The sequence below is a fragment of the Oncorhynchus masou genome, unplaced genomic scaffold (genome assembly GCF_036934945.1).
Source record: "Oncorhynchus masou masou isolate Uvic2021 unplaced genomic scaffold, UVic_Omas_1.1 unplaced_scaffold_1278, whole genome shotgun sequence".
In the NCBI taxonomy this organism is placed as follows: domain Eukaryota; kingdom Metazoa; phylum Chordata; class Actinopteri; order Salmoniformes; family Salmonidae; genus Oncorhynchus; species Oncorhynchus masou.
In genome coordinates, this window is record NW_027002617.1 from 70491 (window position 1) to 85997 (window position 15507).

The following is a 15507-nucleotide window of genomic DNA, read 5'->3' on the forward strand; positions in this document are numbered from 1 at the left end:
CCTCTACTCTGGAAGGCAGGGAGGGAGATTAGGTCCTGTCACTGGAAGACAGGGAGGGGTTTAGGTCCTGTCACTGGAAGGCAGGGAGGGGGATTAGGTCCTGTCACTGGAAGGCAGGGAGGGGGATTAGGTCCTGTCACTGGAAGACAGGGAGGGGGATTAGGTCCTGTCACTGGAAGACAGGGAGGGGGATTAGGTCCCTGCCACTGGAAGGCAGGGAGGGGGATTAGGTCCTGCCACTGGAAGGCAGGGAGGGGGATTAGGTCCTGTCCTCTACTTTGGAAGGCAGGGAGGGGGATTAGGTTCTGTCCTCTACTCTGGAAGGCAGGGAGGGGATTAGGTCCTGTCACTGGAAGGCAGGGAGGGGGATTAGGTCCTGTCCTGTCACTGGAAGGCAGGGAGGGGGATTAGGTCCTGTCACTGGAAGGCAGGGAGGGGGATTAGGTCCTGTCCTGTCACTGGAAGACAGGGAGGGGGATTAGGTCCTGTCCTGTCACTGGAAGGCAGGGAGGGGATTAGGTCCTGTCACTGGAAGACAGGGAGGGGATTAGGTCCTGTCCTGTCACTGGAAGACATGGAGGGGGATTAGGTCCTGTCCTCACTCTGGAAGGCAGGGAGGGGGATTAGGTCCTGTCCTCTACTGGAAGGCAGGGAGGGGGATTAGGTCCTGTCCTCTCTCTGGAAGGCAGGGAGGGGGATTAGGTCCTGTCCTCTCTCTGGAAGGCAGGGAGGGGGATTAGGTCCTGTCACTGGAAGACAGGGAGTGGGATTAGGTCCTGTCCTCTACTCTGGAAGGCAGGGAGGGGGATTAGGTCCTGTCACTGGAAGGCAGGGAGGGGGATTAGGTCCTCTACTCTGGAAGGCAGGGAGGGGATTAGGTCCGTCCCTCTACTCTGGAAGGCAGGGAGGGGGGTTAGGTCCGTCCTCTACACTGGAAGGCAGGGGTGGGGGATTAAGTCCCGTCCTCTACTCTGGAAGGCAGGGAGGGGGATTAGGTCCTGTCCTCTACTCTGGAAGGCAGGGAGGGGATTAGGTCCTGTCCTCTACTCTAGAAGTCAGGGAGGGTGATTAGGTCCCGTCCTCTACTCTGGAAGGCAGGGAGGGGGATTAGGTCCTGTCACTGGAAGACAGGGAGTGGGATTAGGTCCTGTCCTCTACTCTGGAAGGCAGGGGGGGATTAGGTCCTGTCACTGGAAGGCAGGGAGGGGATTAGGTCCTCTACTCTGGAAGGCAGGGAGGGGGATTAGGTCCCGTCCTCTACTCTGGAAGGCAGGGAGGGGGTTAGGTCCCGTCCTCTACTCTGGAAGGCAGGGGGTGGGGGATTAAGTCCCTGGAAGGCAGGGGGTGGGGGATTAAGTCCTCTACTCTTGAAGGCAGGGAGGGCGATTCTTTGTACCATTGTCTCATGGTGCATGATGTGTTTCTCTCTTTCCTTTCTCCTGTATTAGATTTCTCTCTGCCTCAAACTCATGCAGCAGAATGGACAGAGTTGAACTTTTCCTTGTGTTTGTTGTTTGTTTCTCTTTTGGGGTTTTCGATCTGTTTCTCCTTTACTTCGCAAATCAAATCGTGACATTTCTTGTGTTATTTAGAGCAGAAACAAGGAAACTCCTAACAGATTCAGAGCTGAGCTGGTCGGCCAAGCATGTGTCCCGAGGTGGAGGTGGAGCAGGACGACGGCATGCTCATATTTGGGATGATGAGATAACGATGGTTTTCTTTAAGGATCGGCAGAGTGTTAGAGAAGCCGTTTTGAGACGGTTGAGCATTTTGAATCTTATTGATTGATCCCAGACTGCTGACGGGCTACTCTCTCCTCGTTTAACATTTCAGTGGCTAAGTAACATTTAGAAACATGATCTTGCAGGGGAATAGCACAAAACACTTATTTGACTTTAGTTATGTCGGGGAATGTGCAGCAGCAGCATATGGTTGAAGATTCCCAAGACGTTAGATAAGTTAGGACACCTCCTTGGTTGGAAGGGTCACATTCTGATGGAAAATGGGGTGAAATAAATGTTTCAAATTCAGAGTAAAATCTACACAGTGCCAAGACCAGGACATCTGGGCACTATTGTCAAAGGATGCAGCGTTTTGTACGGCAAAAATAGTATACATCTACCTGGGGGGAGGAAGCTGATTTTTTTTAAAGTATAGATTTTAAAGATGATGGATGGATGCTATGGCATCGACATCCCTCCCTCCGGATCCCGAGGACACTAACCTGCCAGATCAGGACGCTTTGTCTTATTGAGCTGAGGCATTCTGCCATGCATATCTCTGAGAGGGATGGTATGGAGGCTAACAGTACAGACTTTGTAATGGTGTAGACGGGGGGTTGTATATACACACATATTCTTCAGTGGCTACTGCGTATACTCACTTCTTAATCTCCATGATTCGTATCAAGGCAGTGTAGTGGAGGTATGCACGGGTATCAATTAACACAACTGATTGAACAGATCAGAATGTCTAGCTTGATAAACTATATATGTATGCATGTATGCATGTATGCATTCACATTTTAGGCTCAGCAATGTGCGCACGGTGGTAAGCAAATCACTGTTCTGAAATGCACACCGGCACATGGAAGCGTTTTCATGGACAGATGGAAATAACTGTTGTAGAAAGAAGGGGAGATCTAAAGATGCAACAACTATCTTAAGTACAGGAGAACATTTGAGGAATCAATCAAATGTATTTATAAAGCCCTTCTTAAGTCAGCTGATGTCACAAAGTGCTGTACAGGAGCCTAAAACCCCCAAACAGCAAGCAATGCAGGTGTAGAAGCTCGTTGGCTAGGAAAAACTCCCTAGAAAGGCCAGAACCTAGGAAGAAACCTAGAGAGGAACCAGGCTATGAGGGATGGCCAGTCCTCTTCTGGCTGTGCCGGGTGGAGATTATAACAGAACCAAACAACAGTGCTAGGTGTCTGTACTTTAGAAACACCGCTAACCAAACAGGGCTAGGTGGCTGTACTATAAAAACACCGCTAACCAAACAACAGGGCTTGGTGGCTGTACTATTAAAAACACCGCTAACCAAACAACAGGGCGAGGTGTCTGTACTATAGAAACACCGCTAACCAAACAACAGGGCTCGGTGGCTGTACTATTAAAAACACCGCTAACCAAACAGCAGGGCTCGGTGGCTGTACTTTAGAAACACCGCTAACCAAACAGGGCTAGGTGGCTGTACTATAAAAACACCGCTAACCAAACAGGGCTCGGTGGCTGTACTATAGAAACACCGCTAACCAAACAACAGGGCTCGGTGGCTGTACTATTAAAAACACCGCTAACCAAACAGCAGGGCTCGTGGCTGTACTATTAAAAACACCGCTAACCAAACAACAGGGCAAGGTGGCTGTACTATAGAAACACCGCTAACCAAACAACAGGGCTAGGTGGCTGTACTATAGAAACACCGCTAACCAAACAACAGGGCTAGGTGGCTGTACTATAGAAACACCGCTAACCAAACAACAGGGCTAGGTGGCTGTACTATAGAAACACCGCTAACCAAACAACAGGGCTAGGTGGCTGTACTATAGAAACACCGCTAACCAAACAACAGGGCTTGGTGGCTGTACTATAGAAACACTGCTAACCAAGCAACAGGGCTAGGTGGCTGTACTATAGAAACACCGCTAACCAAACAACAGGGCAAGGTGGCTGTACTATAGAAACACCGCTAACCAAACAGGGCTAGGTGGCTGTAATATAAAAACACCGCTAATCAAACAACAGGGTGAGGTGTCTGTACTATAAAAACACCGCTAACCAAACAACAGGGCAAGGTGGCTGTACTATAGAAACACCGCTAACCAAACAACAGGGCTAGGTGGCTGTACTATAGAAACACTGCTAACCAAACAACAGGGCTAGGTGGCTGTACTATAGAAACACCGCTAACCAAACAACAGGGCTTGGTGGCTGTACTATAAAAACACCGCTAATCAAACAACAGGGCTCGGTGGCTGTACTATTAAAAACACCGCTAACCAAACAGCAGGGCTCGGTGGCTGTACTATAGAAACACCGCTAACCAAACAACAGGGCAAGGTGGCTGTACTATAGAAACACCGCTAACCAAACAACAGGGCTTGGTGGCTGTACACTTGAATTAAAGGGTAACTACAGTAAAATAAATCTACTTTTCTGAATGTTTTTCCCCGACCTCAAGTGTTCTCCTGTTGTGGTTTAAGCATTGTTATAGACCGAGAGCATCCAATGTTGTTGTTCTATTACAAAAGAGTGACATAACAAAACAACTGTGAAACCTGTGAATGTGTTAGACCGTTGACAGCCTCGTATATCGGTTTCAATAGTAGACCTACTATCAGTCTACTTCCACAGTACATCTTAGTTTGGCAAATACCAATATAGGATTGATCCTTTCAGGTCAGAGTGAATGTCACCGTTTCTCAGAACTTTTCACTCGGGTCGTCTTTCCTTTCCTTTGTCTCCACACGTCTCCAGGATTAATTAGAGTACACACACGTCTCCACTTCTAGTGGTGGACCGGGCCTCCTAGTGGTGGACCGGGCCTCCTAGTGGTGGACCGGGCCTCCTAGTGGTGGACCGGGCCTCCTAGTGGTGGACCGGGCCTCCTAGTGGTGGACCGGGCCTCCTAGTGGTGGACCGGGCTTCTAGCGTTCTAGCGGTGGACCGGGCCTCCTAGTGGTGGACCGGGCCTCCTAGCGGTGGACCGGGCCTCTAGTGGTGGACCGGGCCTCCTAGCGGTGGACCGGGCCTCCTAGCGGTGGACCGGGCCTCCTAGCGGTGGACCGGGCCTCCTAGCGGTGGACCTGGCCTCCTAGCGGTGGACCGGGCCTCCTAGCGGTGGACCGGGCCTCCTAGCGGTGGACCGGGCCTCCTAGCGGTGGACCCGGCCTCCTAGCGGTGGACCGGGCCTCCTAGCGGTGGACCGGCCTCCTAGCGGTGGACCGGCCTTCTAGCCTTCTAGCGGTGGACCGGGCCTCCTAGTGGTGGACCGGCCTTCTAGCCTTCTAGTGGTGGACCTGGCCTCCTAGTGGTGGACCGGGCCTCCTAGTGGTGGACCGGGCCTCCTAGTGGTGGACCGGGCCCTAGCCCTAGTGGTGGACCAGCACTCCTAGTGGTGGACCAGCCTCCTAGCCCTCTTGTCGTGGACCAGCACTCCTAGTGGTGGACCAGGCCTCCTAGTGGTGGACCAGGACCCTCTAGTGGTGGACCGGGCCTTCTAGCACTCTAGTGGTGGACCAGGCCTCTAGTGGTGGACCAGGCCTCATAGTGGTGGACCAGGCCTCATAGTGGTGGACCAGGCCTCCTAGTGGTGGATCAGGCCTTCTAGCCCTCTAGGGGTGGACCGGGCCTCCTAGGGGTGGACCGGACCTCCTAGGGGTGGACCGGGCCTCCTAGGGGTGGACCGGGCCGCCTAGGGGTGGACCCTATCACCTACTCTATCTTTGACTGAGTACACGTCCTCCCCCTTTCCGATGTACTTTGTAGGTCTGCCATTTTTATAAATGTCCTATTGGGTTCCCTACTCTTATTCTCACAACCTATTTCCCCTGATATTTTATCTGATATTTGAAACATTTGATATCTAACTAGTGTTTATCTCCTTCCTCTACATCTCGTCTGTTGTTACTGTGCTTCACCTCCCATATTGTATCTCATCTGTCTCCCTGTCCTCGTTCCCATGTCCCCCTCTCCTCTTGTCCCTGTCACTCTTCTCCTCCATTCAGTCTTCAGGAGGCTCTCAGCCAGGCCTCCCAGCCTTCTACTTCCCAGGTGAAAGGTCAGCCGTCCAGAACCCCGTCCCAGATGACCGTGCTGAGCGCTAGCGCCTCCCTGCTGGCCAGGAATGGAAGTGCACACCTGGAGGGCTCTCAGGACAAGGCCTCTACCGTAGGCACTACCAGCCTGCAGGATGACTTCGGTAGGGAAGTGTAACATAATGTACTACAGTACCCACAATGCTCTACCAGCCTGCAGGATGACTTCTGTAACAGTACTACAGTACCCACAATGAGCCTGCAAGATGACATCGGTAGGGAAGTGTAACATAATGTACTACAGTACCCACAATGCTCTACCAGCCTGCAGGATGACTTCGGTAGGGAAGTGTAACATAATGTACTACAGTACCCACAATGATCTACCAGCCTGCAGGATGATATCAGTAGGGAAGAGTAACATGATGTACTACAGTACCCACAATGCTCTACCAGTCTCTGCATGACATCAGTAGGGAAGTGTAACATGATATCAGTATAATGAGTCTGCAGCATGATATCAGTAGGGAAGTGTAACATGATGTACTACAGTACCCATAATGCTCTACCACTCTTGCCATGTTCATGCCCAGAGTCCCACTAGCGTGAGAACAGAGTTCTAGCACGAAGAACTACATTACCCATAATGCTCTGAGTAATATGTACGGTTGTATCTGAGTCAAGATGTTGCTGAAGCATGGTGTCCTGTGATAGGGACTGGTTGGAACGATGAAGTATGGACTGGGATTTGCAGTTTGTATGATATGTTTTCTAATTTTTATTTAACCCGGTAGGCCAGTTGAGAACAAGTTCTCATTTACAACTGCGACCTGGTCAAGATGAAGCAAAGCCGTGCAACACAAACAACAACAGAGTTACACATGGGATAAACAAACATACAGTCAATAATACAGTAGAAAAAGTATATTTACAGTGTGTACAAATGAGGTAGGATAAGGGAGGTAAGGCAATAAAAAGGCCATGGTGGCGAAATAATTTAGCATTAACACTGGAGTGATAGATGTGCAGATGATGATGTGCAAGTCGGGATACTGGGGTGCATATAAGAGCAAAAATAAATAACAATATTGGGATTTGTATTTATTTTTTTTATTTTGCCTTTGTTTAACTTGGCAACACTTTCTTATTTTCAAGTCAGTTAAGAACACTTTCTTAGTGGGTTTTCTAGGAACAGTGGGTTAACGGTCTAGGAACAGTGGGTTAACTCGTCCAGGAACAGTGGGTTAACTGGCCTAGGAACAGTGGGTTAACTGGCCTAGGAACAGTGGGTTAACTGGCCTAGGAACAGTGGGTTAACTGGCCTAGGAACAGTGGGTTAACTGGCCTAGGAACAGTGGGTTAACTGGCCTAGGAACAGTGGGTTAACTGGCCTAGGAACAGTGGGTTAACTGCCTTGTTCAGGGGCAGAACGACATACTTTGTACCTGGTCATCTCGGGGATTCGATCTTCCAACCTTATGGTTACGAGTCCAACGCTCTAACCACTAGGCTACGCTACCGCCCCAAGGTAGTTGGGTGGGCTATTTTCAGATGGGCTGTGTACAGTGATCGGTAAGCTGCTCTGACAGCTGGTGCTTAAAGTTAGTGAGGTAGAGATAAGTCTCCAACTTCAGTGATTTTTGCAATTAGTTCCAGTCATTGGCATCTGAGAACTGGAAAGACAGGCGGCCAAAGGAGGTGTTGGCTTTGGGGATGACCAGTGGGATATACCTGCTGGAGCGCGTGCTACGGGTGGGTGTTGCTATGGTGACCAGTGGAATATACCTGCTGGAGCTCGTGCTACGGGTGGGTGTTGCTATGGTGACCAGTGGAATATACCTGTTGGAGCGCGTGCTACGGGTGGGTGTTGCTATGGTGACCAGTGGAATATACCTGCTGGCGTGCGTGCTACGTGTGGGTGTTGCTATGGTGACCAGTGGAATATATCTGCTGGCGCGCGTGCGTGCTACGGGTGGGTGTTGCTATGGTGACCAGTGGAATATATCTGCTGGCGTGCATGCTACGGGTGGGTGCTGCTATGGTGACCAGTGAGCTGAGATAAGGCAGGGCTTTACCTAGCAGAGACTTGTAGATGACCTTGGATTTCATATTGTCATATATTTTTTTTGTTTTTATACCACATTATTCTTTTATTTATTATTTATTATCAGTACAGGTTGTATTTACAGCTGGGTCTGTCCTGTCATCAACTGATGTCAACCAGTGTATTGATGTGGATGGACTGCATTGTTTCAATGGAATGTTGGCATATTGTCAGTTAAACATGTATAGAATCATTCCTGTGTAACCGGCAGGCTCGCTAACACACACGGTGCAGATAAAGTCTTCAGACTCATTATCTTTACACAATATCTCATCACAGCACTGGCTGACCATGGTTCACCACCTCCCTGACCAAAATGGCTGACCTTTATCCCATCGGAAGAAGGTTCATGTCCATTCTAGTTCTCTAATTCTATGATCACAACGTACTGTCTCGTCAATATTTTGTTGTACCTTTTTTTGATTGGTGCTGGATGTAAAAATGTTTTTATTTTTTTTGTCAAACCTCAACTAGCCACGTTGGCTTGTCGGATATGAGATGAGGCGCCTGACTTGGCATTCAGTTTGAAGTCGCCAAAGATCTTGATCGACTTTTTGTCCGTTGATTGGTGGACTGATATCATCGGCCAATGAGATCAGAGTGTGTGGGACTAACGACAGGTGGTCATGGGTTGCATCCCAAATCGAAACCCTATTCCTTACATATGGTGCTACCTGGTTAAAAGTTTAAAAGTTGTGCACTTTGTAGGGCAGTGGTTACCAACCAGTCGATCGCGACCGACAGTTCGATCTTCTAGTTGATCATAAAAAAAAAAAACGTTAAAGCCTTCCTATTTATTTAATTTGTTTCATTTCAAAAGTTTTTTATGTTATTTTTAATTTGTGCTTTTCTTTTTCCAATGCATTACCTGTAGTAAACCACAGAATAATTTGCTAATTTTTTAAATATTTTTATTTTTTACCTTTATTTTACTAGGCAAGTCAGTTAAGAACAAATTCTTATTTTCAATGACGGCCTAGGAACAGGGGCAGAACGACAGATTTTTACCTTGTCAGCTCGGGGATTCGAACTTGCAACCTTTCGGTTACTAGTCCAACTCTCTAACCACTAGGCTACCCTGCCGCCCCCTGTTTAGTGTGGTTGTTTTTGTTGTGATTTGTTGCGCATGGATTGTGAAGACTGATTTTAAAATAGACCGTACGGCAATAACATAATGTACACGCAGTGTTTATTCAGCACTGTCATCTTACGGTACATTTTACTACACTTTACTCCACTTCTCAACACTTTATGGTAGTTTAATCAGAGTAACAGGCTGTGTGTTGTGTTTCCAGGGAAGAACACTTCCTCCTTGTATGAGGCGGAGGGATGTGACATGTCCCTGGTTAACTTTGAACCTGCAACACGACGCGCCTCCAATAACATATGGTTAGTTCATCAACCACAACAGGGAAATGGCTCCCTATTCCCTATATAGTGCACTACTTTTGACCAGAGCCCCGTTTTTGAAGTGACCTTGTCCTTGTTTTGCCTCAACAGGGACACAGACTCCCACCTCTCCAGATCTACCTCAGTGCGCTTTTACCCTCACGACCTGGTGAGTGATCATCGTGTGTGTGTGTGTGTGTTTGTGTCTGTAGTGTAGTGTGTAGTGTGTAGTGTGTAGTGTGTGTAGTGTTTAGTGTGTGTAGTGTTTAGTGTGTGTAGTGTTTAGTGTGTGTAGTGTTTAGTGTTGTAGTGTGTGTGTAGTGTTTAGTGTGTGTGTGTCTGTAGTGTGTGTGTGTCTGTAGTGTGTGTGTGTCTGTAGGTGTGTCTGTAGGTGTGTGTGTAGGTGTGTCTGTAGTGTTTGTCTGTAGTGTGTGTGTGTGTGTGTCTGTAGGTGTGTGTGTGTGTGTGTGTGTGTGTGTGACGTCAGTTTTGTTTTTACCATTCTTGTAACTGTCATCGCTTCTGTGGATAGATGTTTTTTTTCTTCTAAAACCTAAAACTCATGAAGAACAATGGAAGCATCAGGCTCTCGGTTTGATATGAGCTTTAGATTTCGTGAGTCGGCTCATTACACAGTGAGTATCGTCTCACTTTAATCTGTTTTGTTTTTCAAGACCCAAGGCACTTTTTCAGTCCTGAAGCCCAAGAAACACACATTTTCTTCTTTCTGGAACATATGGACATTTAAAAATATGTATCAATTACTTTTTGGAGGGTTAATGTATCAACTACAGTACCAGTCAAATGTTTGGACACACCAACTCATTCAAGGGTTTTTCTTATTTAAAAAAACAACAACTATTTTCTACATTGTAGAATAATAGGGAAGACATCACAACTATGAAATAACATGTATAGTAAGCAATCATGTCGTAACCAAAAAAGTGTTAAATAAATCTAAATATATTTTTGATTATTCAAAGTAGCCACCCTTTGCCTTGGTGACAGCTTTGCACACTCTTGGCATTCTCTCAACCAGCTTCATGAGGTAGTCACCTGGAATGCATTTCAATTAACAGGTGTGCCTTGTTCAAAGTTAATTTGTGGAATTTCTTTCCTTAATGCGTCAGTAGTGTTGTGACAAGGTAGGGGGGTATACAGAAGACAGCCCTATTTGGTAAAAGACCAGGTCCATATTATGGCAAGAACAGCTAAAATAAGCAAACAGAAACGACAGTCCATCATTACTTTAAGACATGAAGGTCAGTCAATCCGGAAATTTCAAGAACTTTGAAAGTTTCTTCAAGTGCAGTCGCAAAAACCATCAAGCGCTATGTTGAAACTGGCTCTCATGAGGACCACTACAGGAAAGGAAGACCCAGAGTTCCCTCTGCTGCAGAGGATAAGTTCATCAGAGGTAAATGCACCTCAGATTGCAGCCCAAATAAGTGCTTCAGAGGTCAAGTAACAGACACATCTCAACATCAACTGTTGAGGGGAGACTACGTGAATCAGGCCTTCATGGTCGAATTGCTGCAAAGAAACCACTACTAAAGGACACTAACAAGAAGAGACTTGTTGGGCCAAGAAACATGAGCAGTGGACATTAGACCGGTGGAGATCTTTCCGTTGGTCTGATGAGTCCAAATTTGAGATTTTTAATTCCAACCATTGTGTCTTTGTGAGACGCAGAGTAGGTAAACGAACGGATGATCTCTGCGTGTGAGGTTCCCACCGTGAAGCATGGAGGAGGAGGTGTGGGGGTGCTTTGCTGGTGACACTGTCTATGATTTATTTAGAAATCAATGCACTCTTAACCAGCATGACAACCACAGCATTCTGCAGCGATACTCCATCCCATCTGGTTTGTGTTTAGTGGGACCATCACTTGTTTTTCAACAGGACAATGACCCAACACACCTCCAGGCTGTGTAAGGGCTATTTGACCAAGGAGAGTGATGGAGTGCTGCATCAGATGACCTGGCCTCCACAATCACCCAACCTCAGCCCAATTTGAGATGGTTTGGGATGAGTTGGACCGCAGTGTGAAGGAACAGCAGCCAACAGTGCTCAGTATATGTGGGAACTCCTTCAAGACTGTTGGAAAAGCATTCCAGCTGACGCTGGTTGAGAGAATGCCAAGATTGTTTCAAAGCTGTCATCAAGGTAAAGGGTGGCTACTTTGAAGAATCTAAAATAAACAAATCATTATATATTTTCTAACACTTTTATTTGCGGTTACTACATGATTCCAAATGTGTTATTCCATAGATATGATGTCTTCACTATTAATTCTACAATGTAGAAAATAGTCAAAATAAATAAAAAACCCTTAATTGAATTCACAGAGATGGGTCCAAACCTTCGGGTGGTGGTGGTGGTGGGGGGGGTGTCCGGTACGCCAGTGTCCCTCCCTCTGATTGTTTTGTTTGTCTTGTTTGTTTCCTACAGATCCGCCTGAACCGTCTCCTAACCATTGACCCAGAGTTGTTAGAACAGCAGGATGTAGACCTGAGCCCAGAGCTCCAGGATGCTCCTCTGGACCTGGAGGACCAAGCCACTGCTGCAGCACACCAGGCCAAACAGCACTACCGCTTCTGGCTGCTGCCTTACCTGTGGGTCGGCCTGCACTTTGACAGACTCACTTTGTTGGCTCTGTTTGACAGGTTAGTTTGTTGGTTAACAGGTGTAGTTACTGAAGTATACCCCGAAGAATGGACATTGGTCACTAACCTTAGACCAGGAGTTTTCCCCCCCCCATTGGTCACTAACCTTAGACCAGGAGTTGTTCCCCGTTGGTCACTAACCTTAGACCAGGAGTTGTTCCCCATTGGTCACTAACCTTAGACCAGGAGTTGTTCCCCCCGTTGGTCACTAACCTTAGACCAGGAGTTGTTCCCCGTTGGTCACTAACCTTAGACCAGGAGTTTTTCCCCATTGGTCACTAACCTTAGACCAGGAGTTGTTCCCCATTGGTCACTAACCTTAGACCAGGAGTTGTTCCCCGTTGGTCACTAACCTTAGACCAGGAGTTTTTCCCCATTGGTCACTAACCTTAGACCAGGAGTTGTTCCCCATTGGTCACTAACCTTAGACCAGGAGTTTTTCCCCCCCATTGGTCACTAACCTTAGACCAGGAGTTGTTCCCCGTTGGTCACTAACCTTAGACCAGGAGTTTTCCCCCGTTGGTCACTAACCTTAGACCAGGAGTTTTTCACCCCCGACCAGGAGTTGTTCCCCGTTGGTCACTAACCTTAGACCAGGAGTTTTTCCCCCCCATTGGTCACTAACCTTAGACCAGGAGTTGTTCCCCATTGGTCACTAACCTTAGACCAGGAGTTGTTCCCCCCCGTTGGTCACTAACCTTAGACCAGGAGTTGTTCCCCGTTGGTCACTAACCTTAGACCAGGAGTTGTTTCCCATTGGTCACTAACCTTAGACCAGGAGTTTTTCCCCCCCATTGGTCACTAACCTTAGACCAGGAGTTGTTCCCCATTGGTCACTAACCTTAGACCAGGAGTTGTTCCCCATTGGTCACTAACCTTAGACCAGGAGTTGTTCCCCATTGGTCACTAACCTTAGACCAGGAGTTGTTCCCCATTGGTCACTAACCTTAGACCAGGAGTTGTTCCCCATTGGTCACTAACCTTAGACCAGGAGTTGTTCCCCGTTGGTCACTAACCTTAGACCAGGAGTTGTTCCCCCGTTGGTCACTAACCTTAGACCAGGAGTTTTCCCTGTTGGTCACTAACCTTAGACCAGGAGTTTTCACTAACCCCGTTGGTCACTAACCTTAGACCAGGAGTTGTTCCCCATTGGTCACTAACCTTAGACCAGGAGTTGTTCCCCGTTGGTCACTAACCTTAGACCAGGAGTTGTTCCCCATTGGTCACTAACCTTAGACCAGGAGTTGTTCCCCATTGGTCACTAACCTTAGACCAGGAGTTGTTCCCCATTGGTCACTAACCTTAGACCAGGAGTTGTTCCCCATTGGTCACTAACCTTAGACCAGGAGTTTTTCCCCCCCGTTGGTCACTAACCTTAGACCAGGAGTTTTTTCCCCCCGTTGGTCACTAACCTTAGACCAGGAGTTTTTCCACGTTGGTCACTAACCTTAGACCAGGAGTTTTCCCCCGTTGGTCACTAACCTTAGACCAGGAGTTTTCCCCCGTTGGTCACTAACCTTAGACCAGGAGTTGTTCCCCGTTGGTCACTAACCTTAGACCAGGAGTTGTTCCCCCCCATTGGTCACTAACCTTAGACCAGGAGTTCCCCATTGGTCAGGCCACATGGTCAAGAAAAGCCTGTATTTAGTTTAGTGAGAATATCATATTTTATATCATATGTTCCCCCTGTACAACAGAAACCGTGAGGTTCTGGAAAACATCCTAGCAGTGGTGCTTGCCGTCCTGGTGGCCTTTCTGGGGTCAATCCTATTGGTCGGCGGATTCTTCACTGATATCTGGGTTTTCCAGTTCTGCCTCGTCATCGCCAGCTGCCAGTACTCACTACTCAAGGTCCACACTTTTTAAATTTTTACTCACGATTTTAGTCACCAGCAGACAATTATGCCGAGCAACTTAGTTACAATCGATCGCATTCAACTTCAGGAAGTGAAACAACACATTAGCCATTGAGGAAAGCTGCTTCTACTTCAGGAAGTGAAACAACACATTAGCCATTGGAAACCTGCTTCTACTTCAGGAAGTGAAACAACACATTAGCCATTGAGGAAAGCTGCTTCTACTTCAGGAAGTGAAACAACACATTAGCACTAATTGAGGAAAGCTGCTTCTACTTCAGGAAGTGAAACAACACATTAGCCATTGAGGAAAGCTGCGTTTCTACTTCAGGAAGTGAAACAACACATTAGTCCATTGAGACCAAAGCTGCTTCTACTTCAGGAAGTGAAACAACACATTAGCCATTGAGAAAAGCTGCTTCAGGAAGTGAAACAACACATTAGCCATTGGTCAAAAGCTGCTTCAGGAAGTGAAACAACACATTAGCCATTGAGGAAAGCTGCTTCTACTTAGACCAGGAAGTGAAACAACACATTAGCCATTGAGGAAAGCTGCTTCTACTGACCAGGAAGTGAAACAACACATTAGCCATTGAGGAAAGCTGCATTTCTACTTCAGGAAGTGAAACAACACATTAGCCATTGAGGAAAGCTGCTTCTACTTCAGGAAGTGAAACAACACATTAGCCATTGAGGAAAGCTGCTTCTACTTCAGGAAGTGAAACAACACATTAGCCATTGAGGAAAGCTGCTTCTACTGCAGGAAGTGAAACAACACATTAGCCATTGAGGAAAGCTGCTTCTACTGCAGGAAGTGAAACAACACATTAGCCATTGAGGAAAGCTGCTTCTACTTCAGGAAGTGAAACAACACATTAGCCATTGAGGAAAGCTGCTTCTACTGCAGGAAGTGAAACAACACATTAGCCATTGAGGAAAGCTGCTTCAGGAAGTGAAACAACACATTAGCCATTGAGGAAAGCTGCTTCTACTTCAGGAAGTGAAACAACACATTAGCCATTGAGGAAAGCTGCTTCTACTGCAGGAAGTGAAACAACACATTAGCCATTGAGGAAAGCTGCTTCAGGAAGTGAAACAACACATTAGCCATTGAGAAAAGCTGCTTTTATTTCACCCATTTTAAATGTCACACACTTTATGACATTATTTAAACCTGGTTGTTTAAAAAAAAAAAATGTTTATTTCTTTCTGTGTCAGAGTGTTCAACCAGACTCTTCTTCTCCTCGACATGTAAGCATTATCTCTCTCTTTCTACTCATTATCTGACATATTCCTTGTTCTGTAGTTACGGGTTCCTCTCCTCCCCTGCTTACATGAATTATGTTATTTGATTCTGTGGTGTTACTATAGCCCTCTCTCTGCCCTGAGGTGAGCTCTCAAAATGGCTTTCTCACTTTGTAGTCAAGTCTGTTACTTCCCCCTTCTCCCCCTCACCTCTCTCCCCTCCCCCTGTTTCTCTCTCTCACGCTCTACCCCTCCCCCTCTCTGTCTGTATTTTATTAATGTGGTCTCCCTACCCAGCTGTAGGCATAGGGCTTTAAATAGCTGACTAGTTTAGACTACAGCTCTCTGTCTCTCGCTCCACCTCTCTAACACACACACACTTTCTCTTTGACACTCTTTACCTTTGTCTGTCTCTCTCTCTCTCTGTCTCTGTCTCTCTCTGTCTGTCTCTCTCTCTCTCTGTGTGTCTCTCTCTCTCTCTCTGTG

The 15507-nt window shown here is 47.1% G+C and overlaps 1 pseudogene; it reads left to right on the top strand.

The window, feature by feature from the left end:
- Window positions 1-15507, top strand: part of LOC135530156 (pecanex-like protein 1) — a 116548-nt pseudogene that overhangs the window by 28656 nt on the left and 72385 nt on the right.